The following is a 24,050-nucleotide window of genomic DNA, read 5'->3' as shown; positions in this document are numbered from 1 at the left end:
CCTCCGGACTTGAAGCCAGCTTGATGGGTCTCGACGGGTCCACTTGCAACGCCTGGACGGTCCTGGTCAACGCCGCGACGCTCCTGGTCAGCTCCTGGACTTGGTGGTGCAGGCCTTTCGACGGGGCTTGGTTCAGGGCCTGTGCATCAGCCTCCACGGAGTCCATAGAGGAGGGCGCCGCCTCCTGGTGGTAGGTGATAGCAGGGCGCCGGGGGTTTATAGCGCCACTGGTTGCAGATTCACGGAGCACCCTTATGGCCCTGTCCTTAAATTGGGCAAAGGTCAGGTCGGGGTTCTGGAAGAACATGAGGCGCAGCTGGGCCCTGTGGGCGCTGGATAGCAGACCCTCTATGAATTGTTCTGTTAGCAGCTTATCGGTTTCCTGCACACTGCCAGTGTCAGTTTGTTGAATAGCCCTCAAGGCTTCCTGCAAATTTAGGGCATAGTCTCTGATGCTGTCCTGTGCCCGCTGCTTACATCCATAGAACCTCATTTTAATTTCAGCGGAGGTACGTGTATCAAAGGTACCCCGCAGCCGGGCCAGAATACCCTTCACAGTCCCTTTCTCCTCAATGGGCCATGATTTTACCTCCCTTTGGGCTGCGCCAGTTAACTGCCCTGTCAATATGCTGACCTTCTGTTCCTCTGTCAGGGGGTAAACCTGGAACAAACTATACAGTCTTTCCTTGAAGTCAGTTAGGGCATGGGGCTCCCCTGAGTATTTGGGCAGCCAGGCCGCTCCCGGGATGTAGGGTAAGGAAAAGGGCATAACCGCTGCTGCAGCTGCGTTGGTGGTAGTGGGCGCCTCTGTGTCCGACATCTTCCTCCCCCCTAGTTAAGTGTGGCCTACCTTCCGACGATCCTCTTCTGTAGGCCGCGGCTCCGCTGCTGCTGCTATGGACGAGGACCTGGCGTCGCGTCCTGATGACGTCAGCGTCGCTGTCTCTCCCTTCCAGGACCTTGCGCAGCGTCGGTGCGTGGGGCGGAGCTTCGGATCTCGCGCGGTTTTGACGTCCACGCCCCTCTTCTTCCCGCGCGGTGTCCTGAAGATGGCGTCCGATGGCGGGAAGCAGCTGCGGATGGCGGGAAGACGGCAGAAGACGGCGGGAAAAGGTCCAAGATGGCGTCTGATGGCGGGAATCGGCTCCGGATGGCGGGAAACGACTCCGGACGGCGGGAAACTTCGCCACAGGTAAGTTTACAACAGTCTTTTTCAGGCACGCAGTACCCGGTGGTTGCGGGCACGAAATCCTGCCGACTACGCCAAAGCTGACTCGCCCCCTGGGCCGTGGGGCACTCGGATCCGGGCAATAGGGAACGATGGGAGTAGTAGTGGCAACCCGGTTCCGTGGCTCAGGGTGGTCAGGCCAGTGGTAGTCCGTTATATTGATTATGTCCGACTACGCCACCCGTGGATTTGCGGTTATTAGGAACCGCCGCTGCATGCAGACCGCTGGGGCTGATGAGATGTGCAGCTATGGTAGTGTGACTCCCCACGGGAAGAGTGCGGCCCCAGGGCAGTATAGTGGATGGTGGGAGTGATGGTAGTGAGAGTCCCAGTGATGATAGTGCTGGAGGAGCAAGGAGCACACAGACAACAGGTTGCAGTCCAGGGTCTTTACTTGAACAGGTAAACTGACCCACAAACAGTCCCAGCTAGGAGGGGACCTGGATGTCTGAGAGCAACGGGGAAATTGGCCCTGGTCAGGATGAGGGTGTAGGCCTACCGTGCTTTCTGCGCTCCTTCTGACTATCTCCTCCTGATAGGATAACAGCCCACGTTTCCGAGCTTCCGTGCTTTCTTGCCTGTATGGCCTGCGACGTGGGTTCCTTTCTGCTCCCAGCCTTGTACGGCTTTACTGGTCCCTTCTGTTGTGGCAGGGCCTCCAGGCTTCTTAGGCCAAGGAATGTACAGTCCCTTGCGGGCTGGTTCTCTGCTGGGGGATGTGGAATCCTTCCAGCCTCAGACACCAAAGTCTGGTAAAATTAAGTCTTTTCTCTGCCAAGACAGGCTCTCTTCGCCTCTTGTCTCTGGCTGGTGGCTCTCTCCTACTGCCACACTTCCTCTTAGGTGCAATCAACTTTCTGTCCCTGCTCCACTCTGGGACACGTCTCAAAGCTGAGACAGGCAATCCAGTTCTCTCTAACCCTGTCCCCAGTACCAGCTTTTATAGGGGCAGCCTGCTCCCCCTACTGGCCTGAGACAGGAGGCATTGTATGCTAATGTTCCCCTGACCAGAGAACCTCCCCCTTGCTCTCAGACACAGCTTTAATTACACTTGTGGCATCCAGGTAGGGTGACACAGTACGTTTCTGACTCATCTAGGGAGGTGTCCACTGTCAAAGCAAAGGTAGCTGTTAACATCAACCTGTTTAAAATGGGTAGACGTGGACAACCTCCCCGACTGGTCCACCCGCACCAAAAGGTCCAAATAATGGAGGGTTGTTTCTGACACAGTTGCTGTAAAGGTAAGACCCCATGTATTCAAATTTAATTCTTCCACAAACATAGATGCCTCCTCTTTAGTCCCCGACCACAAAAGGAAGAGATCATCAATGAAACGCTTGTAGAGGAGAACATATCCAGCTGCAGAGGGGGACTGCGCGATGAAGACAGACTCAAACACCCCCATAAACAGGTTAGCGTAACTGGGGGCGAATCTCGTCCCCATCACACAGCCCCTCAACTGCCTGTAAACAGATGTCCCAAAAGTAAAAATATTGTTGTTCAAAATGAATAGGATCCCCATCTTAAGAAATTCCTTCTGGTCCTCCAAGATAGTATCATCCAAGGACAGAAAATGATCTACCGCAGATATGCCTAGCTCGTGAGGAATATTGGAATAAAGAGCTGTGACGTCTAAAGTCATCAGCAAACAACCTGGCACTGAAGGAACATCTCTAAGGTGACTGATCAATTGGGATGAGTCCTTCAGATAGGACTCTAACTTAAGAACAAACTTTTGCAAAAAAAAGGGCAATTTGATCAGTGGTTGTTTCTCTTGTGGGTCCCCAAAAGGCATGTTTTGCCAGAGCATCTTGAGTGGTTCAAAGACTTTCTCCTCTAATACCACTGGTAAAATATATACCATTAGACAATTTTTAAACTGTCACTCCATGTTCGTGGTATATCTTCTTGAATATACGTGCGGCCTACAATACGTGGGCCGTACGATACAGGCCATGCATGCACGGATGAATAAGCATAGGTCTAACATTCGTAGTGGTTTCCTTCTACATAGCATTTCTAAACATTTTTCTGTGGCGCATAATAAGGATCCTACTGACTTAAGGCTTAAAATTATTGATCAGATTGCTGAAACCACGACTGACCGCTTGGGTCGTTTAATTAATCGTGAGAGTTATTGGATTTTTAGATTGGGCACTCTGTCCCCTGAGGGCCTTAATTTAACAATTGAGAATGCGATTCATTAACCCTATTTCTCTCTTGGTTCTTATTCACACATTACTAGTTTTTATTCACTTTTTATTTTTTTTATTAATTTTATATTTTATTTATAATCCCTGCTTTTAGTACATCATGACACTTATTGGGTATACTGTGGCATCTTTTATCCTTTCTTTTTTAACCTTTTGATCTAATGTAGTACTTATATTCATATTTATATGATATTCATTTCTTTTACTTATTTTTTTTTTTTTTACTTCCTGTTTTGTATTTCCTGTGTTGTCATAATTGTTAGTGTCCTTTGATTGGTGCACCTACCCTATATAATGGTTGCTCTTTCATTTGCTCTCTAATCTACCTGAGGAAGATAGCGTCTGCTATTGAAGCGCGTGGTGGCGTTAGAGAGCGTACTAAACAATAAAAGGTTTGTGTGCTATAACCTAATCCCCTGTCTAGTTGTTCTAGCGCTTCACTAACACCGCACAATTCCTTCTTTCTTGATTGCTAATCTCCCCTGTGGAGAGCGGTGGAAGCTGCTCTGTTTACAACTAGCCTACTACAGGACCTGCCGTGTTGTCACTGTGGAATGCCCACTTCGGTCACGCGGTCATGGTCATGTGACCGCTGAAGCAGACAGAAACTCCCTACAGCAGTTCCTGCTAAGCTGCAGTCATCTTACAGACTCCCACCTGGAAGTGTTTTCCCTTGCTGTGAGGGGCTCCTTTGCACAAGGACCAGGTGACTGGTCACAACATCTCCCCCTTAACCCCCCCCCCCCCCAAACCTCAGGCTCTTCACCATTGGCGCTCCAACTGCTTTTGTTTTCCATGAACTTAAAAGTTCGGCATTCATACCGGATAGTTAGTCCAATGCTAAACGCCGAACATGGACTTTCTCTAGAAGTCTGTTGCAATGTTCGGAGTCACGGGGGAAGTCCGTTGTAGAGAGTTTATTTTTCTTACTCAGACCCAAAGTTCGGATCTCCATTGTTTTTCAATGAGGTTCGGGTCCTGGTTCAAGTTTGGGTACAGTTCTGGTACCCGAACCGAAGTTTGGAATACAGTTTGGGTCGGGTACCAAGATCCAAATTTCAACAGGTCCGCTCATCCCTTATCCTGAGCTATGGATGTTTACAGCCTGATTCTTTGTGACCCATTCACTTTAGCAGGATTATATGTATCTAAAAATAAATATTATTTATTTTATATGTAAAAGGGTTCATCATGGTTATTTCTCTCTCTGGTGTGTTGTGAGTCTGGATGTGAGGTTATAATAAAAAAAAGGATAAGTAAAAAATTATATTTTGTAACTTATAAGATATTCATTGTAATTATTTATAGTAATTTCGCTAATGAATATTCTGTAATTCCAACTACATACAAGTATGTTAAGAATACTTAACTGCCCTTTTGTTTTTGATACAAAATTATCTAATTAAAAAACAAAACATTACCGATTGATTGCATTCCAGTTTCTTTGCTTCTTGTGGGCATTACTGTTGAGGCTGCACTTGAAAAGCATGTTATTCCATGCACTCTTTTTATTGTTGTCAACAAAATATAAAAAGCAGAAAGTTAAAAAAAAACTGTTTTGGCAAGAAAAACTAAAGGGTTATTTTTCATTAGACTTGTGAAACAATTGTTATAAAATTTTCATTTTTACAACTTATTTATGAAAGCTAACAATACCAATCTTGTTGCCAAGTGTAACTTTCTTTTTTTCCATCAAATGAAAGCCCAAGTTCTGATTTAAAGAAGATGTTTCACCATTTTTTAGATGCTAAACTGGCTATATCATGATAAAGTGGCTGAAAATCGGAATAAAACATAATTTTTTATTCCTCATCTCCTTTGCACAGCTGTTAGCTTGTAAAGTTTATATACTAATTAACGTTACAACTAAGAAACGGCAGGATCACAGATTCTTCTCTGAGGGCGTTTCTCTTTTTCCCCTGTATCATGTTGCCCAGTAATAAACAAGCAGCGTTGCACAGGGAAAAAATAAGATGTCCCAGTGAAGGTTAGACCAAGCTTTCTCTATTAGATCTGGTAAAATTGATGAGTCTAACTGGGTCACATGGATCTCACCGTCATCACTACCTGTGATTATGAGTGCAAGGGGAGTAGAGCATAGCAGTATGACATTACATTCACCATTCTGCATCAGCGAATACTGCAAAGTGGTGTATGTAATGACTTACAGCTCTTGTCCTCCTCCGGGCACTTGTAATCACAGTAGGTATTGGCAGAGAATTTTGTGTGACCTGGGGAAGAGAGCCGAGTAGTGTTGAGTGAGTGTGCTCGGTTAACCCTTCACTGAACACGCTCGAGTGCTGCCCGAGTATTTTCGGCATGCTCAACAACTGTGTTCGAGCTGCCGCTGCATGTGTCACGGCCACTAGACAGCTGCGACACATGCAGGGATCACATAACAAACAGGCAATCCCTGCATGTGTCGCAGCTGCCTAACAGCCATGACACATGCAGCCGCGGAGTCTCGAACAACATCGTGCATGGCAGGCAATACCTGTGAGTTTTTTTTGGCTGTATAACAGCTGCAAAACATATGGAGCGGAGACTCGAGCACACGCGATACTCAGTATATACCCGAGCACCCGATGCAAACTCAAGTAGCGAGCACTTACACTCAACATTAGTCGCCATATCGTCATCTTTTTTTTTTACTTTGGAAAAAATCCCATCCCCAACACAACCCTAACTTTAACCCTAATACAACTCCAACCCTAGCACAAACCCAACCTAACCCTACTCCAACCATAACCCTAGACCAACCCTAACAGTAGCCCAACATAACCGTAGCCCAACCCTAACCCGAGCCTAACCCTAACCCTAGCCTAACCGTAGCCCAACCCTAACCCTAGCCTAACCCTAACCCTAGCCCAACCCTAACCATAGCCCAACCATAACCTTAACCCTAGCCCAACCCTAACCCTAGCGCAACCCTAACCCTAACCCTAGATCGACCGTAACCCCAGCTCAACCTTAACCCTAGAGGGGTTTTTTTGCGCCGTTTTTTACACCCGGTGCCAATCGCCGCGGCACCGCTTGTGTGTGGGCGCGATCACAGTATGAAGTAATAGTACGTCCCTGGCCCAATAAGCCCATGGCACAAGGACGTACTATTACCACATACGTCAGAAAGGGGTTAAAATCTGAAATGTTGGCCTACTGAAATGTATGTTCAGTAAATGCACTCAATACTTGGTCGGGGCTCCTTTTGCATCAATTACTGTATCAATGTGTTGTGGCATGGAGGCGATCAGCCTGTGGCACTGGTGAGGTGTTATGAAAGCCCAGGTTGCTTTGATAGCAGCCTTCAGCTCGTCTGCATTGTCGGTCTTGTGTCTCTCATCTTCCTCTTGACAATACCCCATAGATTCTCTGTGGGGTTAAGGTCAGGCGAGTTTGCTGGCCAATCAAGCTCAGTGATACTGTTGTTTTTAAACCAGGTACTGGTACTTTTGGCAGCGTGGACAGGTGCCAAGTCCTGCTGGAGAATGACATTTCCATCTCCAAAAAGCTTGTTGGCAGAAGGAAGCATGAAGTGCTCTAAAATTTCCTGGTAGACGGTTGCACTGACTTTGGTCTTGATAAAACACTTCACACTAGACGTCAAGCAGCTTGGATTGTGTGCCCCTCCACTCTTCCTGCAGACTCTGGGACCTTGATTTCCAAATGAAATGCAAAATGCACTTTGCATTACTTAATGTGTCAATGACTGTCTTCTGGACATCTGTCAAGTCAACAGTCTTCCTCATGATTGTGGAGCCTACTGAAACAGTCTAAGGGACCTTTTTAAACTCTTAGGAAGTATGTGCCCACGATGCAGAAATGAAGCAGAAAATTTCTGCAGCATTTCTGCATCTCCCTGGCAGAAAAAACGCATGCAGATTGTGCATGCGTTTTTCCTGCAGAATACATGCGGAATACATGCGGATTCACATGCGTTTCCGCATGCAGATTGACAAGCGCTTTCCAGGCGATTAGCATCATTTGGAAAGTGCTTGTCAACTAAGTCACACTATATAAATCCATGCAAACAGCATGGATTTATATAGTGTGACCGTAAAACAATGCTTAAAATAAAGCTATACTCTCCCCCGATGCCCCGGCGTGTGCTGCAGCGCTCGTTCCTGTCTGGTTCCTGGCTGCCGGCATATCGGGAGAGACACAGCGGTGAAGGGCCTGCGGTCACATGACTGTGACGTCACCGAAGGTCCTTCAGCGCTGCCGGCATGCAGAGAGAGCCGTCGGAAAGGTGAATATAAACTTTATTTGTTATTTTATTCTTTTTTTCACAGGTACAATGGTACCCAGGTCTGGATGAGAGTCTTCTCTCCTCCAGAACTGGGTACCATACGCACATTGAAACGCATATTATCCGTGTGTACAAATGTACAGACACGGATTATATGCATCTAAATGCAAGTCAATGGCGGCAATTCCGCTGCGCTTCCGCAAAATTAATGAACGTGCTGCGGATTTATGAGCGCTGCAGAAACGCTGCGGAAAAATCCACAGCATGTGCATTGACATTGCGGAATGCCATTGGGGACCATGGGGTGCGGATTACCAAGCGTTTTTGATGCGTTTCCGCTGCGAAAACGCATGAAAAACGCATCGTGGGCACGCAGCCTTGGGAAGTATTTGCAGGTGTTTTTGTTAATTATTCTAATTTACTGAGATAATGACTTTCATGTTTTCATTGGCTGTAAGCCATAATCATCAAATTTAACAAATATAAACACTTGAATAGATCACTCTGTTTGTAATGACTATATAATATGAGTTTCACTTTTTGTATTGAAGAACTAAAATAAATTAACTTTTTGATGATATTCTAATTTAGTGAGATGCACCTGTATGTAGGATGACAATAATATCAGTCAGACATCCACTATAAACCTGTCTACTTTGGGCAAAGGGGATAACACTCTTATAGATGCAGCTGTTGAGGTATCAAAAACTCCCTCTTGCTCTTGTCTAGCGCCCCCTGGCTGTAGCCCTCATTAATAAGACCTTTTAGCTCACTCATGAACCCCTCTAATGGGTTACTAGATAGCTTTTTGTAACCCATCCCCTCACTTAGGAATGATTGGCACAGCAATAAGTAATTCTCAGTATTATTATTATTATTATTATTATTATTATTATTATTATTTATAGCACCATTAACCCCTTAAGGAACGAGCCACTTTGTAGGTTAATGACTATGCCAATGTTTTCAATTCTGACCACTGTCATTTTATGAGGTAATTACTCTGTAACGCTTCAACGGATCCCCCTGATTCTGAGAAAGTTTTTTCGTGACATATTGTACTTCATGATAGTGGTACAATGTCTTCGATAACTCTCGTGTTTATTTGTGAAAAAAAATGGAAATTTGGCGAAAATTTTGAAAGTTTTGCAATTTTCAATATTTGAATTGTTCTGCCCTGAAATCAGAGATATATTGTACACAAAATAGTCAATAAATAACATTTCCCACATGTCTACTTTACATCAGCACAAATTTGGAACAATTTTTTTTTTGTTAGGGAGCTATAAGGGTTAAAAGCTGACCAGCAATTTCTCATTTTTCCAACAAAATATACCAAACCATTTTTTTAGGGACCACATCACATTTGAAGTGACTTTGAGGTGTCTATATGACGGAAAATACCCCAAAGTGACACCACTCTAAAATCTGCACCCCTCAAGGAACTCACAACCACATTCAAGAAGTGTATTAACCCTTCAGGTGCTTCACAGTATCTGAAGCAATGAAGAAGAAAAAAAATAACATTTAACTTTTTTTCACAAAATATTAAATTTAGACGAAATTTTTTTTATTTTCACAAGAGAAACATATAAAAATGGACCACAAAATGTATTGTGCAATTTCTTCTGAGCATGCTGATACCAAATATGTGTCAGAAAACCACTGTTTGGCCACACGGCAGAGTTTTGAAGGGAAGGAGCGCCATTTGACTTTTTGAATTTCAAATTTGCTGGAATAATCAGCGAACGCCATGTTGCGTTTGGAGAGCCCCTGATGTGCCTAAACAGTGGAAACCCCCGACAAGTGACCCCATTTTGGAAACTAGACCCCTCAATGAACTTATCTAGGTGTGTGATGAGCACTTATTGCTCTTCCCAGCCCCATCATTCCTCTCCCCAAGCCCCATCATTGCTCTCCCCAGTCCCATCAGCCCCATTATTGCTCTTCCCAGACCCATCAGCCCTATAATTCCTCTCCCCAGCCCCATTATTGTTCTCCCAAGCCCCATCAGCCCCATAATTGCTCTCCCCAGCCCCATCAGCCCCATTATTGCTCTTCCCAGCCCCATTATTGCTCTCCCTGGCCCCATCCGCCCCATCATTTCTCTCCCTGGCCCCATCAGCCCCATTATTGCTCTTCCCAGCCCCATCATTCCTCTCCCCAGCCCCATTATTGCTCTCCCCAGCCCCATTATTGCTCTCTCCAGCCCCATTATTGCTCTCCCCAGCCTCATCATCCCATCATTCCTCTCCCCAGCCCCATCAACTCCATTATTCCTCTCCCCAGCCCCATCAGCCCCATTATTGCTCAACCCAGCCCCACCATCCCATCATTGCTCTCCCCAGCCCTACCATCCCTATCATTGCTCTCCCCAGCCCTATCATTCCTCTCCCCAGCCCCCTTCATTGTTCTACCTAGCCCCACCATCCCATTATTCCTCTCTCCAGCCCCATCAACCCCATTATTCCTCTCCCCAGTCCCATCATTCCTCTCCCAGCCCCATTATTGCTCTTCCCAGCCCCATCAGTCTCATTATTCCTCTCCACAGCCCCATCATTCCTCTCCCCAGCCCCATCAGCCCCATTATTGCTCTCCCCAGCCCCATCATCCCCATTTATTCCTCTCCCCAGCAGCCCTCTCCCCAGCCCCAATATTTCTCTCCCCAGCCCCATCAGCCTCATTATTGCTCTTCCCAGCACCATCATTCCTCTCCCCAGCCCCATCAGCCCCATTATTGCTCTCACCAGCCCCACCATCCCACCATTGCTCTCCCTCCACCTCCCCTCCCCACCATTTCAGTAAAAAAACAAAAAAAAAACAACAAATTACCTCAGCTCGCTCCCCTTCAGCATTCTCCTGGTTGCCGGCAGCTTTCTTCCTGACCAAGGCGTGCGCTGCATGATGACATCATCAAGCTGCGTGCGCCTGGGTCAGGGAGCAAGCAGAGGACGAACCCTCCAGCTCCGCTGCTATTCTCCTCACTGACCGCCACGTGCAGGGAGCAGCTGCACCTTGTGGGCCCCTTGGTGCAGCTGCATGGTGAGGACCCGGCACAGCTTCACCGGCAGCGGTATGTTCACCCCTGGACTGCTATGGGGCCCCCCCCGGCTCACGGGCCCCATAGCAGTCGCATGGTCTGCCGCCATTGGCGGTACGCCACTGACCACTACATTAAAAGGGAGTGGAAACCTGATGTAATGGAGGGTGGCAGAAACCAAATTGCCTGCTACGTGTCTCTGCTCCACTTGGCTCCTACATTAGTATTTTGCTACATCTACCCCAAAATAGGGTGATATTTCCTATAATCTGCCGTCCTTGTATAATACGGGGTTATCTAGGACTTTGATATATCAGGGGGCTTCTTACACTCGGCACCCCACTGATCCATTGTTTGCAGCTCACATGGCACCCAAAAGTGAACAGTGTATGGAGTCAGGACACCACGTAGTGGCCATTCTCAGGTACTACAGCTCAGCTCCCATTGAAGTAAATAAGAGCAGAGCTGCAGAACCTGATAACGGTCTTTACACAATGTACAGAGCTTAGGTGTTCCACCTCCGTATACTGTGTACACCCAGCTGCCGGGGGAGCTGCTGCGGACCTCCACCCATCCAAAGGATAAGTCATCAATATCTAAGTCTTGGACAACCCCTTTAACATATGGAGAGCTTAAGATAACACATATAATGTGTTTGCAAAATTAATGTTTATGATATAATTTCCCAATAATATCACCTCAAATCTTTGTGATCCAATGGTCACTGACCTGACACAGTGACGTGATCTTTTCAAGATAGTCATCTGGTGAAATAATTGTACCCAAAATCATAGGTTCAAGATATTCCTTTACTACAGATTTGTCAGGAATTTCAGATTGATTTACAATAGTAATCTCCGTTCTCCATATTCCTAAAGGAATAATGCGAAAAATTAGATGAGATCATACAATTGGAGCTGATCTGCAGAACCCGACAGTGACTAGTGACCAGCGTGCTGGAGCGGTGTGGATCCGCTCCGAACACCATCTGGCCACCGCTGCATACAGCAGATAGTTGGTGATGCCAGTTGTTGGGACTTCCACCGATCTGACATTGATAACCAGTGCGGGGATTAGGTCATTAATGTTACAGTAGCAGAAAACCACTTTAACTGCAAATACTGAACAAAAAATGTCATCATCTCAACATCCAAGTCCAATTTTACTGATTTTGTTTCCCCCAGAAGTAATGAAACACCCTGATAGTTAGTTTTGGCGTATGGCACAACAAATCAGAGTGGCCGACAATACAGCGCAGAGTGGTTACGTTTCGCAGCCTATGATCCACCAGATCCATGTATAAGGCATTACTGCATCATGGAAGCCATAGACAGAAAGTACCTTAATCAGCTTTGGAGAGGACAGCACAGCCTTGTATGGGACTGTAGGGGACGTCATTATGACAGATACATTGTATTCCTGCTCAGGTCTCTGGTTAAACACCTCCATGTGTTAAAGCAACAGGAAGCCCAACCTGTGCAGGACATAAACATTAGTTATAATTTATATAGAGAGGCAAATATACCGAAAGTGTTAATAAAATGGGAAACTACTTAGTGCTCGATAGGGATCCACCACTCTAATAGAAATTGGTCTGGAAAATACCAGTAACGCAGTGTCCATCATAACAGAGAAACACCACGCTATTTGCACTGCCTACTATACACAAGGCAGGTAGTAGAATGAACTATAAACCAGTTCAAGACCAGATTATTTCTGATCATCACCAGGCATATTATTTCTTTTTCGTACATGGGATTTTAAGATCTTTAAAAATGTCTCTGGTTCAGTCATCCAAATAACGTTTGCCTTCATTTTGTCATTACTGAATTCCCCTGTAACTGGGGCTTATATGCCAGGCCAAGTTACAGGGGAATTCAGTAATAAAACATGACAAAATTCAACTTCCTGCAAACTGTTGAGTCAATCTGGGGCTAACCTAGCAATGCATGCTGCCAGCAACCGGTACTCACATGATCATCGTCATTGCTTCCTAAACTATACGCACAGCACTTGTTTAGGAAACAATCAGGAAGGCAGAGGTGGTAATAAACCATTTCTGACTTCTCTATGGGAAGTCCAGAAGGCTCATGTGTACATGTACATGTGTATTGATGAGGATATGAGGATTCAGATCTACACAATACTGTACCGATAACAATCCTGGCTATGGAATTGCAGGATAATATGTCACAAACATATCTGGATAAGCTGGAGGTTTGGGCCGAGAAGTGACAGATGTGATTTAACAATGAAAAATACATTTTCTCTAGTCAGACTCCATATGGAACATGGTGCACAGATTTAGCCACCAGTGTGCAAAAAAGACAAAGCCGAGGTCTAGCACGTACAAGGTGGGAAATTAAAGTAAAGATGGAATAGGTGGACTGCAATACAAGGAAAGAGTAATACAATTAATTATGAGTTAAAATTATTAATTATTATTAAATTATTAGTTAAAAAGAAATGCTAAGGAGTGACCTAGTGTAGTATATTCAGTACCGTATCTATAACAAAAGGGCCAAGACCAGGATTCTTTACTGTAAGAGTGTGAGACTGTGCAACTCTCTGCGTGATACAATGCTGAATTTACTAGGGGACTAGATACCATTCGTGAGTGTAATATACAAGTGGTTAACACATTACCAAGATGAACTGTTGAGCCAGTGGTTTGTTCTGCCAAAAATTGGCCTTTATCTTGTAACGTTTTTTTGCTTTCCTCCTGATCATTGTTACAGAAGAATTTTCTGAGCTGAAGATGTTTTTTTACAGCCTTACACACTAAATCAATAATTAAACTTTCACAAATGACCCCTTTTCAGAAATTAAAGTTATTGAAATGTCTATCTAATGCTCAATTAATCGCCCAGTAGGTGATAACTGTGCCCTTATGATCACTGTAGGACACATTAATGCCTGCATGGTATATTTTCATCATAAGTATAGGAAATGACTGAAATAAAATATATAGTGATATAAAATAAGTCAGATAATGGCAGTAGAAGACGCACCTCCAGCCAGCACCCAGAGCTGCACTGCTGTCTGTAACGGGTCTGGGAGGCGGAACCTCTGAGCAACTATACAAGGGGGCGGTCCTTGTAAGGAAGCGGGTGGCGCCCAGGGAAGACGGGCAGGTAGTCACAGCAAGTGACAGGGACAGTCTCTGGGTAAACGGGCAGGTGGTCACGGCAAGTGACCGGGACAGTCTCTGGGTAAACGGGCAGGTGGTCACGGCAAGTGACCGGGACAGTCTCTGGGTTAACGGGCAGGGATCACAGCAAGTGACCGGGACAGTCTCTTGACAGGCGGGTGGTCACGGCAAGTGACGGCAGAGCCTCCAGGTAGGCTAGCAGGCTGGTAGCAGGTGGACGCTCCCAGGTGAGCGAGCAAGAGTCTCTGGACAGGCAGGTGGTCACAGCACGTGACGGCGGAGCCTCCAGGTAGGCTAGCAGGCAGGTAGCAGGTGAGCGCTCCCAGGTGAGCGGGAAAGAGTCTCTGGACAGGCAGGTGGTCACAGCACGTGACGGCGGAGCCTCCAGGTAGGCTAGCAGGCAGGTAGCAGATGTGCGCTCCCAGGTGAGCGGGCAGACGGATCCATAGACAGACTGGCAGGGCTGGTAGGCAGACTGTCGGACTGCAGGAATAGCAGCAGGTAGACAAGAGTCAGGCAGGTATCAGACAGGAAACTGGCAGGTAACTGGCAGGTAACTGGCAGGTAACTGGAAACAGGACCTGAGGGCTGAAGCAGAGTGATGAACTGTGCTACAACATTGCTCGGGCACCTCCATTTTGGAGGAGGTGCCTTATATATGGTGAAGTCCTCCGGCCATTGGCCGGGGACTCTTTAGGACGGCGCGCGCGGCCCCTTTAAGAGAGGGGGAGCGCGCGCCCTAAGCACCGTGGCCGGGAAGCAGCGAGCGCTGCCAGCAGAGCGGGAGGAAGACGCCGGGCACGGAGCGGAGAGGTGAGGGGAACAGCGTCCCTGCCTAGCAGGGGTCATTGACCAACTCTTGAAAGACGGCAGGAGCGTTACAGAGACCGAAGGGTATTACAAGGTACTCATAGTGGCCATCCCGGGTGTTGAATGCCGTCTTCCACTCATCCCCCTGACGGATACGGACCAGGTTATACGCCCCACGGAGATCCAGTTTGGTGAAGATTCTAGCCCCCCTCAGGCGGTCAAATAATTCAGGAATGAGCGGGAGGGGGTATTTATTCTTCACTGTAATCTGTTTAAGGCCTCTATAATCTATACATGGACGGAGTGAGCCGTCCTTCTTTTTGACGAAGAAGAAGCCTGCTCCCGCCGGGGAGGTAGATTTCCGGATAAATCCCCAGGCAAGATTCTCCTCAATATATTCAGACATGGACCGGGTCTCTGCTGCGGACAAAGGGTAGATACGCCCAGGGGGAGGAGTAGAGCCGGGTATCAGGTCGATTGGACAGTCGTATGGTCTATGAGGGGGTAATGTCTCTGCTTCTTTTTTATTGAAGACATCCGCATAAGACCAATAGGGAACCGGTAGACCGGGTAGATTGACTGGGGTAGGAGAAGGACGAGCAGGATGAACGGGAACTAGACAAGTCTTATGGCAGTCCTGTCCCCAGCGAAGGACTTCTCCGGTCTGCCAGTCAAGCACGGGTGCATGTTTCTGGAGCCAAGGTAGGCCCAGCAAGAGTGCGTGAGAGAGTCCAGGCAGAACATGAAAGGAGATGCTCTCAGAATGCAGCATTCCCACCTGCAGAGTTATGGATTCGGTGATGAGTTGGATGGGATGTGGTAAAAGGCCCCCATCCACGGCGGCGACAGATAAAGGTACAGCCAGAGGTTTGGTGGGAATGCGGTACTTCTCTACCAGGGATTAAGAGATGAGATTACCAGCAGCTCCTGAGTCAAGTTAAGCCAGTTCGAAATAGCGGTTCTCTCCGCAGGTGATAGAGACTGACAGCATCAGGGATGGAGAGGGTTTACTTTTGTCTAGGGCGACCTCCCTGAGCGACCCTAGACACAGGCTTTTCCCGACCTCTCAGGGCAGGAACGGATCCGGTGCTCCTTACTGCCACAGTAGAAGCAGCTCCCCTCGGCACGGCGAGAGTCTTGACGGGTTTTGACCATCTTGGTCAGGTCGACCTGCATAGGCTCAGGTGAGTGTGCCGGGGGAGTAACGGAGGGAATGACGGGTTTCTGGAAGGTGGGGGCTAGATGTGGAAACCTCCTCTAACGGGTGACCTCTTTGGCGCGCTCCTGGAACCTGATGTCAATCCGGGTGGCAAGTGGTATTAAGTCGTCGAGAGTGGTAGGAATGTCCCGACCGGCGAGTTAATCTTTAATACGGCCGGACAGACCCTCCCAGAAGACAGACACCAGAGCGTCGTTATCCCAGGCCAGCTCTGAAGCAAGGGTACGGAACCGTATGGCATATTGGCCCACGGTGAGATTTCCTTGGCGGAGGCGTAGCAGAGGCGATGCGGATGAGGTCTTCCGTCCGGGTTCGTCGAAGACTTTCTGGAAAGCCGTGAGAAAGGCTGGCAGGTCGGACACCAGGGGGTCTCCTCTCTCCCATAGAGGATTTAGCCAAGCCAGTGCCTCCCCCGTGAGATGGGACATGATGAAGGCAACTTTGGCCCGGTCGGAGATAAACTGGTGGGACAGGAGTTCAAAGTGCAGGGTGCACTGGTTTATGAAGCCCCGAGCTTGAGCGGGGTCGCCTCCGAAGCGAGGAGGTGCAGAAAGCCGGGGTCTGGGGCAGGATACCATGGTATTGGTAGGCAGCGGTGCTGCCGGGTTGCGAGTCATGACACTAGCGGTGGTTGCTGGTGGAGCAGTCAGAGTGTCCAGGCGAGAGTTGACATTCCGCAGGTGACCCAGGATGGACTCCTGTTGGGACCTCTGACGGGACAGTTCATGACATAGGTCCGAGAGCGAGGGAGCTTGGGTGCCACCGGGTTCCATGGCCTGAGCAAACTGTAACGGGTCTGGGAGGCGGAACCTCTGAGCAACTATACAAGGGGGCGGTCCTTGTAAGGAAGCGGGTGGCGCCCATGGAAGACAGGCAGGTAGTCACAGCAAGTGACAGGGACAGTCTCTGGGTAAACGGGCAGGTGGTCACGGCAAGTGACCGGGACAGTCTCTGGGTAAACGGGCAGGTGGTCACGGCAAGTGACCGGGACAGTCTCTGGATTAACGGGCAGGGATCACAGCAAGTGACCGGGACAGTCTCTTGACAGGCGGGTGGTCACGGCAAGTGACGGCAGAGCCTCCAGGTAGGCTAGCAGGCTGGTAGCAGGTGGACGCTCCCAGGTGAGCGAGCAAGAGTCTCTGGACAGGCAGGTGGTCACAGCACGTGACGGCGGAGCCTCCAGGTAGGCTAGCAGGCAGGTAGCAGGTGAGCGCTCCCAGGTGAGCGGGAAAGAGTCTCTGGACAGGCAGGTGGTCACAGCACGTGACGGCGGAGCCTCCAGGTAGGCTAGCAGGCAGGTAGCAGATGTGCGCTCCCAGGTGAGCGGGCAGACGGATCCATAGACAGACTGGCAGGGCTGGTAGGCAGACTGTCGGACCGCAGGAATAGCAGCAGGTAGACAAGAGTCAGGCAGGTATCAGACAGGAAACTGTCAGGTAACTGGCAGGTAACTGGCAGGTAACTGGAAACGGGACCTGGGGGCTGAAGCAGAGTGATGAACTGTGCTACAACATTGCTCGGGCACCTCCATTTTGGAGGAGGTGCCTTATATATGGTGAAGTCCTCCGGCCATTGGCCGGGGACTCTTTAGGACGGCGCGCGCGGCCCCTTTAAGAGAGGGGGAGCGCGCGCTGTAAGCACCGTGGCCGGGAAGCACCGCGCGCTGCCAGCAGAGCGGGAGGAAGACGCCGGGCACGGAGCGGAGAGGTGAGGGGAACAGCGTCCCTGCCTAGCAGGAGGCAGGGACGCCGACGCTACACTGTCCCAACTAACAGACACACTTGAATAGTCCAAGGTCAGCTTTTCCAGCGCACTCTTCAAATTGCTGTATTCGGATTGGTCAACTGGAAACATTCCTGGAACAGAAAGTTAAAAGAAACCATTAGGGTATGTTCCCACAATATTCTGAAGTGGATTCTGCTCCAAAATCCACATTTAGGGGATGTTCACACTGAGTTTTTTGACTGCTTCAGAAAACGAAGGGGCCGATTCATCCAGCAGTTTACGTTCGTTTTCTAGTGTAAAATTGCTTAAAATTTTGTGGGTTTTTTCTCCCATCTAGGACCACTTTGCCAAGTTTTTGAACGATGGTCAGAACTCAACTGGGAGTGGGTATGGCCACTCAATAAATGCACATAAAAAAATCCACATCAAAATACTGTGTGTGAACTTACCCCAAGCCTGGAATCTGCCAGATAAAGCACCCCATAATATGAACATAATGCACAGCAATGTCAAAGCAACATGGCTGTGCACATCTTCTGTCTTATGTCTTTTAACCACTTTAGGATTCGGAAACTGAAGTGGTTAAAATAAGGAACAGGTTCATTCTTTGAGCGTTTTCGCTAGGAAGCCGCCTGCTCTCTATAGTTACCAGTATAAAGTGAAAAAGCTGCAAAGCCGCTGGAAAGGACACCTCAGGAAAACAACCGTCGAGGTCTTCCTGAAGCGGCTTTGTCTGGAAAATCTCGGTGGCGGTGCCGAAATCTAAGAGAAGCCGTGTGCACATAGCTTAAAATGGTTTTCCAAAAACTCAGGAAACAGCAGGAAAGGTGTTCAATTCAAAATCCCTATTCTCTCCTCTTTGTTCCACCCTTGGCTCCATCACTATTGCTCCAGTAGTCCGCACTGGTCTCCGCTTACTTCCTGCAGACTTTCCGTACATCATTCATGTGTCTAAGGTACTGGCATCAGCAGTGAAGCCGACATCTCCAGCATATGACCTTTAAGGCTCCCGATTATCTTAAAGAGTAACCCTCATTTTAATTGTTATTTCATGAATCAATAGTACACATGAAATTAAACAACTTTATAATTTTCTTCATTCTCTGCCAAAATGTATCATTCATTATGAAATTCTGAGGTAAAATCTGTATTCAGTGAAGACACTTTCCCATTACTGAGATAGGAGATGGCAGCTGCTACTGATACAATTCTATGTGGGCAGGAAGAGGGAGGAGCTTGAGACAGCTTTTCCCCCTTATCAGTAGCAGCTGCCATCTCCTATCTCAGTAATGGGAAAGTCTGTGTTCACTGAATACAAATTTAAAACCTCAGAATTGAGACTTGATGATGACTGATCAATTTTAGCAAATAAAGAAGTAAATTTCTTTGATAAGATATATTACAAAGTTTCTTATTTTCATGTAAACTATTCATTTATGAAATAAAAATTAAAACGATGGATACACTTTAACCCCTTTACCACCGAGGGTGGTTTGCACGTTAATGACCAGGCCAATTTTTACAATTCTGACCACTGTCACTTTATGAGGTAATTACTCTGGAACGCTTCAACGGATCCCCCTGATGCTGAGATTGTTTTTTCATGACATATTGTACTTCATGATAGTGGTAAAATTTCTTCGATATAACTTGCGTTTATTTGTGAAAAAAATAGAATTAGACTTACCGGTAATTCGGTTTCTAATAACCCACCACGACAGCACCAAAGGAGGATGTCACCCCTCCCTAATAGGGACAGGAAACACAAAGAGGTGAAATAGCCCCTCCCTCATCCTCCCTCCAGTGTTTTTATAAAGGACCACACAAGTATGGATGCTTCAAATTATATTTATTCAAATTAAATGATTGGCTAACCAAGCCTGGGAGGGAATTACCAGTGCTGTCGTGGTGGGTTATTAGAAACCAAATTACCAGTAAGTCTAATTCTATTTTCTCCAATAACCTCCCACGACAGCACCATAGGAGAAGTACCAAAGACTCATGTTTAGGGAGGGACAATGGCCTGAAGCACTTTCCGCCGAAAGGCCAAGTCTTTAATGGACATTAAATTAAGTTTGTAATGCTTGGTGAAGGTATGAACCGAGGACCATGTAGCTGCTCTACATATCTGCTCGAGGGAAGCGCTAGCCTTCTCTGTCCAGGAGACAGACATGGCTCTAGTAGAGTGTGCTTTCAGCTTCTCTGGTGGTGAGAGATCTTGGATCTGATATGATTCTATAATTGCTTTCTTGATCCAAGTGGCGATGGTAACCTTTGAGACCTTCTTCCCTCTGTTCTGACCAAATGGCTGAATAAAGAGGTTCTGATCCTTCCTCGAGGCCTCTGTTTTTTGGAGGTAGTGAAGAACAACCCTCCTTACGTCCAAAGTATGGTATTCTTCTTCCCTTTTATTTTTGGGTCTTGACAGAAGGAAGGAAGAATTATCTCTTGAGACCTATGAAAGTCTGAGACTACCTTTGGCAAGAAAGATGTGTCCAGTTGTAGAATAATCCTATCATCCAGGATTCTCAGATATGGGTCATTCACTGAGAAGGCTTGGATTTCTCCCACTCTCCTGGCAGTGGTAATCGCTACTAGAAATATTGTTTTCCAGGCTAATTTATCCAGCTCTATTGAGGCCAAAGGTTCAAACGGTGGTAGTGTCAGACCTTTAAGGATGATATTAAGATCCCAGGAGGGAACGTGGTTAATTATTCTGGGGCGCAGGCGATTAGCTGCTGTCATGAACCTTTTTACCCATCGGGGTTCGGCTAGGCTCTTGTCGAAATAAATACTCAGTGCTGCGATCTGAACCTTGAGGATGCTAGGTCTAAGGTCCTTCTCCAGCCCTTCTTGTAGAAAATCCAAGATCTGGGTCATGTCAGGATGCCGAAGATCTGGTATATTTGGTTTATACCATGTTAGGAAGGTCTTCCATATCTTGCTGTATATGGAGTTTGTGATTTGTTTCCTACTTTTTTGTAGGGTGTGAATTACTCTTTCTGAGAGTCCTTTGGCCTTCAGGATTGTGAACTCAGAAGCCAGGCCGCTAGATGGAGGTTCTCTGGATCTGGATGGAGTATTGGACCCTGATGGACAGGGGTTCTTGATTGCTGGCAGAATGAGGGGTCCCTCTATGCTTAAACTGTTTAGTGCACAGAACCAGCTCCTTTTGGGCCAAAGCGGGGCTGTCAAAATTATCTTGACCTCCTCGGTCCTTACTTTCTGTAAGGTCTTGGCTAGCAATGGAATTGGGGGAAAAGCGTAAGCCAGATGGAAACGCCACGGGTGAGAGAATGCATCTATCCCCAGGCATACGTCGTCTGGATCTAGGGAGAAGTATTTTTGTGTTCTTGCGTCTTGCAAAGAGGTCCACCTCCGGACGACCCCATTGTCTGGTCAGCATGTGAAAAATGTCTGAGTCCAGCTCCCATCCCCCCGGATGGATATTCCTTCTGCTCAGAAAATCGGCCTGGATGTTGTCTGAGCCTTTTATGTGCAGACCTGATAAGGAACGAAGATGTCCTTCTGCCCAGAAGAATATTCTTGCCGAGATACTTTTTAGATTCTCGTACCTTGTACTCCCTTGATGGGACAGGTGAGCTACGGTAGTCATGTTGTCTGAATAGACTTTTACGTGTTTGCCCGTAATGATTGGAGCCGACATTTTGAGTGCCTCCTCCACCGCCTTTAACTCGTGGAAGTTGGAGGATCTCCTGCTGGTCTCTTCTGTCCAGACCCCTTGGAAGGGGGTTTGAGCCACGACGGCTCCCCATCCTGTCTTGCTGGTGTGACGCCCAGCTGCACTTGGTATCACAGATCCTGGAAGAGTGCATTGATTGATTCCTCCACAAGAGGCCCCCATAAACATTCACACATCTGCACCTTCCACCTCAGACCACCAGAGGGAGCCCGTTACGGATATAAATAGGGAAGGTGGAGCCAGGCAGTTCAGTCTGGAGTGCACAGAGAGTGATTCAGCAGTTCCTCTGGAGAGTTCAGCAAGTACAGGTCTGAATACAGAGTCGAGCTCAGGTCAGATGTAGATCAGAATAGTGAGCTTTAGGTGTGCCGGCGCCATAAGATCGGTGAAGCGCGGCAAGCTGCCATTAATGTGTATAGCCTAGTGAGGGCCCGAGTTGGCCAAAGGTGAGTGGAGAGTTAGTACATAGGGGGCAGAGGAGCTTAACTAGCTCCCCCGAAGCTGTTACCGGACACCGGGTCCGAGCTTACCGGGATCTCTACGACCCAGTTAGGCATAACCGGAATCCCTGGAGAACTACAGGTCCCAGGATCGCAAAAGTGCTGATTCGTAACAGAGCCAGGAGACACATAGGCCCCGTAAGCCGGGAGCGTGCACTCCAAGAGAAGGCCCAACCACTACGTCAGCCAGCGCAGGACAGAGACAAAGTTAGGCCTAGCTCCAGACAGGTCAGAAACTTAGTACGCAGAGGCAAGAGACAGGAGGCCCTACACCTGCTCATTGGGGAGGATCCTGATATTCACCCTTCACCCTACAGTGCTCCGGGATGTGCCTGAATTTCCATCAGTAAAAGGTACTGAAGTGACTATCGTGTCTGTCCCTGTTCTTGCTCTGACCCGGCTGGGTCTCGCCTGTCCCGCTTCTCCTTTCTGTACGCTGCCCTGAGGCCTAGCTCCACCTGTGGGGAGCTATACCATCAAGCTGCCTTATCACCGGCCTCAGTGGACTGCGCAGCACTGGTGATTCTCACCAGAAACCACAGGTGGCATCATGAACTCTTATAAAATTAATAAATATCCACCCTTTCAAAGAGTGACCCCAGGGTACGGGCCCGGGAGCCGACCACCGCGACATCCCCAAGGCAAAGGCCCGGGTACCGAGTCATCCCCATTCCCTGGGCTGGTCATCTCTTCTGGCGTCACGAACAGGATCGCGTGCACGCTGCAACGACGGAGTGTTATGCCCGTTGCCACCGGGTACTGTGCGCCTTTGTTGAAGTGAACTGCATATTTGACTGTGGTGAAGATTGCCGCCATTGTTGGGTCGCCGAGCGAGAAGAAGGGCGTAACCGCGGGAAACTGAGGGGCGTACCTGCAAAAGAGCGCGAAGCCCCGGACACGCCCCACGCCTCGACGTCAAACCAAGAAGCGCCAGGTCCTGTAAGGAGCGTCTCTGAACGCTCTGACGTAGGACGCAAGCAACGCAAGGTCCAGAAGACGACCGTCACCTGCGGAGCTGCGGCCTACCGGAAGAAAAACTAGAAGGTAGACCACGGTTAGCTAGGGGGGCGCCAGAATGTCTGACGAACAGCACAACGCCGGAATACCGGTCAACGGCCCTGATGTTCAACCTGCGCCCGATGCTGAGCAGGCCGAGGCGGCCGCTTCACCAGCAGCGCCTGTAAGTCCTGTCATTCCCATAACTCTACCGTACATTCCTGGAGCAAAGTGGCTCCTCCAGTACAACGGCAAACCAGATACCCTGTCTGGATTCAAATGGAAGATATGCGGCATTTTGAACATGTACTCTATGACAGGCAAGCAGAGGGCCGCTGTTGTATTAGGACAACTGACTGGTGCTGCGGAACGGGAAGTGGAAACATGGTCGGCCGCAGACCAGGAGTCAGTGTCCACAATCTTTAAAAAGCTACAGACTGTTTTTGAGGATCTTACTGAGGCGGACCTCCGGATGAGGTTCTACAATTGTTCCCAACAGTCGGAGGACAATGTTCGGGACTACGCCTGGCGTTTACAAGGGGCCCTGCGGGCCCTGAAACAGGTTAGTCCGACCAGCATCAAAAATGAAAACAAAATGCTAAAGGACCAGTTTGGCCGGGGACTGTGGTCTCCAGAGGAGACTGTGCGTTGGTGGTCCCTGGATCATCCAGATGCCACCTTTGACAATCTCAAGGGCATGGCTATAAAAGGACTGCAGCCCCTGGAGACAAATGCCATCCAATGTTACCAGGGTGGGGCTACCCCAGTGCCTGCTACACCCACCTTTTCCCCAGTGGCTGCTGAAGCTAAGGTTCCAGCAACGTCCCCTAGAGAGCTGGACAGTCTGCGCTCTGAGGTGCGCCAGCTGAGCAAAACCCTGACCACTGTGCTGAGTGCTCTGCAGCTGCGGACGGAGCCCGAGGAAGGAGGGAAAATCCTGTTAGCCGATAGCCCTGAGGATGTCCCCTGGATGCGAAGGAGGTGACCAACACCACCCTCTACGAGGACCAGTGACCAGCGCTGTTCACAAAAGGACCCTACCTGCTACCGCAAGACCGGACACACCGCCCAGAATTGTCCTTTAAATGAGAAAACCCTGGGTCCGAGGGCCGACACCCAGGAGTAAATTCCCCAGGCCCAGCAGACTGGTACAACAGGTTTGTCGGACACAGGATCTCAGGTAACCATCATGCCTGATGTCCTCTACAAGAGGTTCTGG

Source organism: Phyllobates terribilis, unplaced genomic scaffold (genome assembly GCF_046119375.1).
Source record: "Phyllobates terribilis strain yellow unplaced genomic scaffold, ASM4611937v1 Scaffold_122__1_contigs__length_5177241, whole genome shotgun sequence".
Taxonomy (NCBI): Eukaryota; Metazoa; Chordata; class Amphibia; order Anura; family Dendrobatidae; genus Phyllobates; species Phyllobates terribilis.
This window is presented reverse-complemented; position numbering follows the sequence as displayed.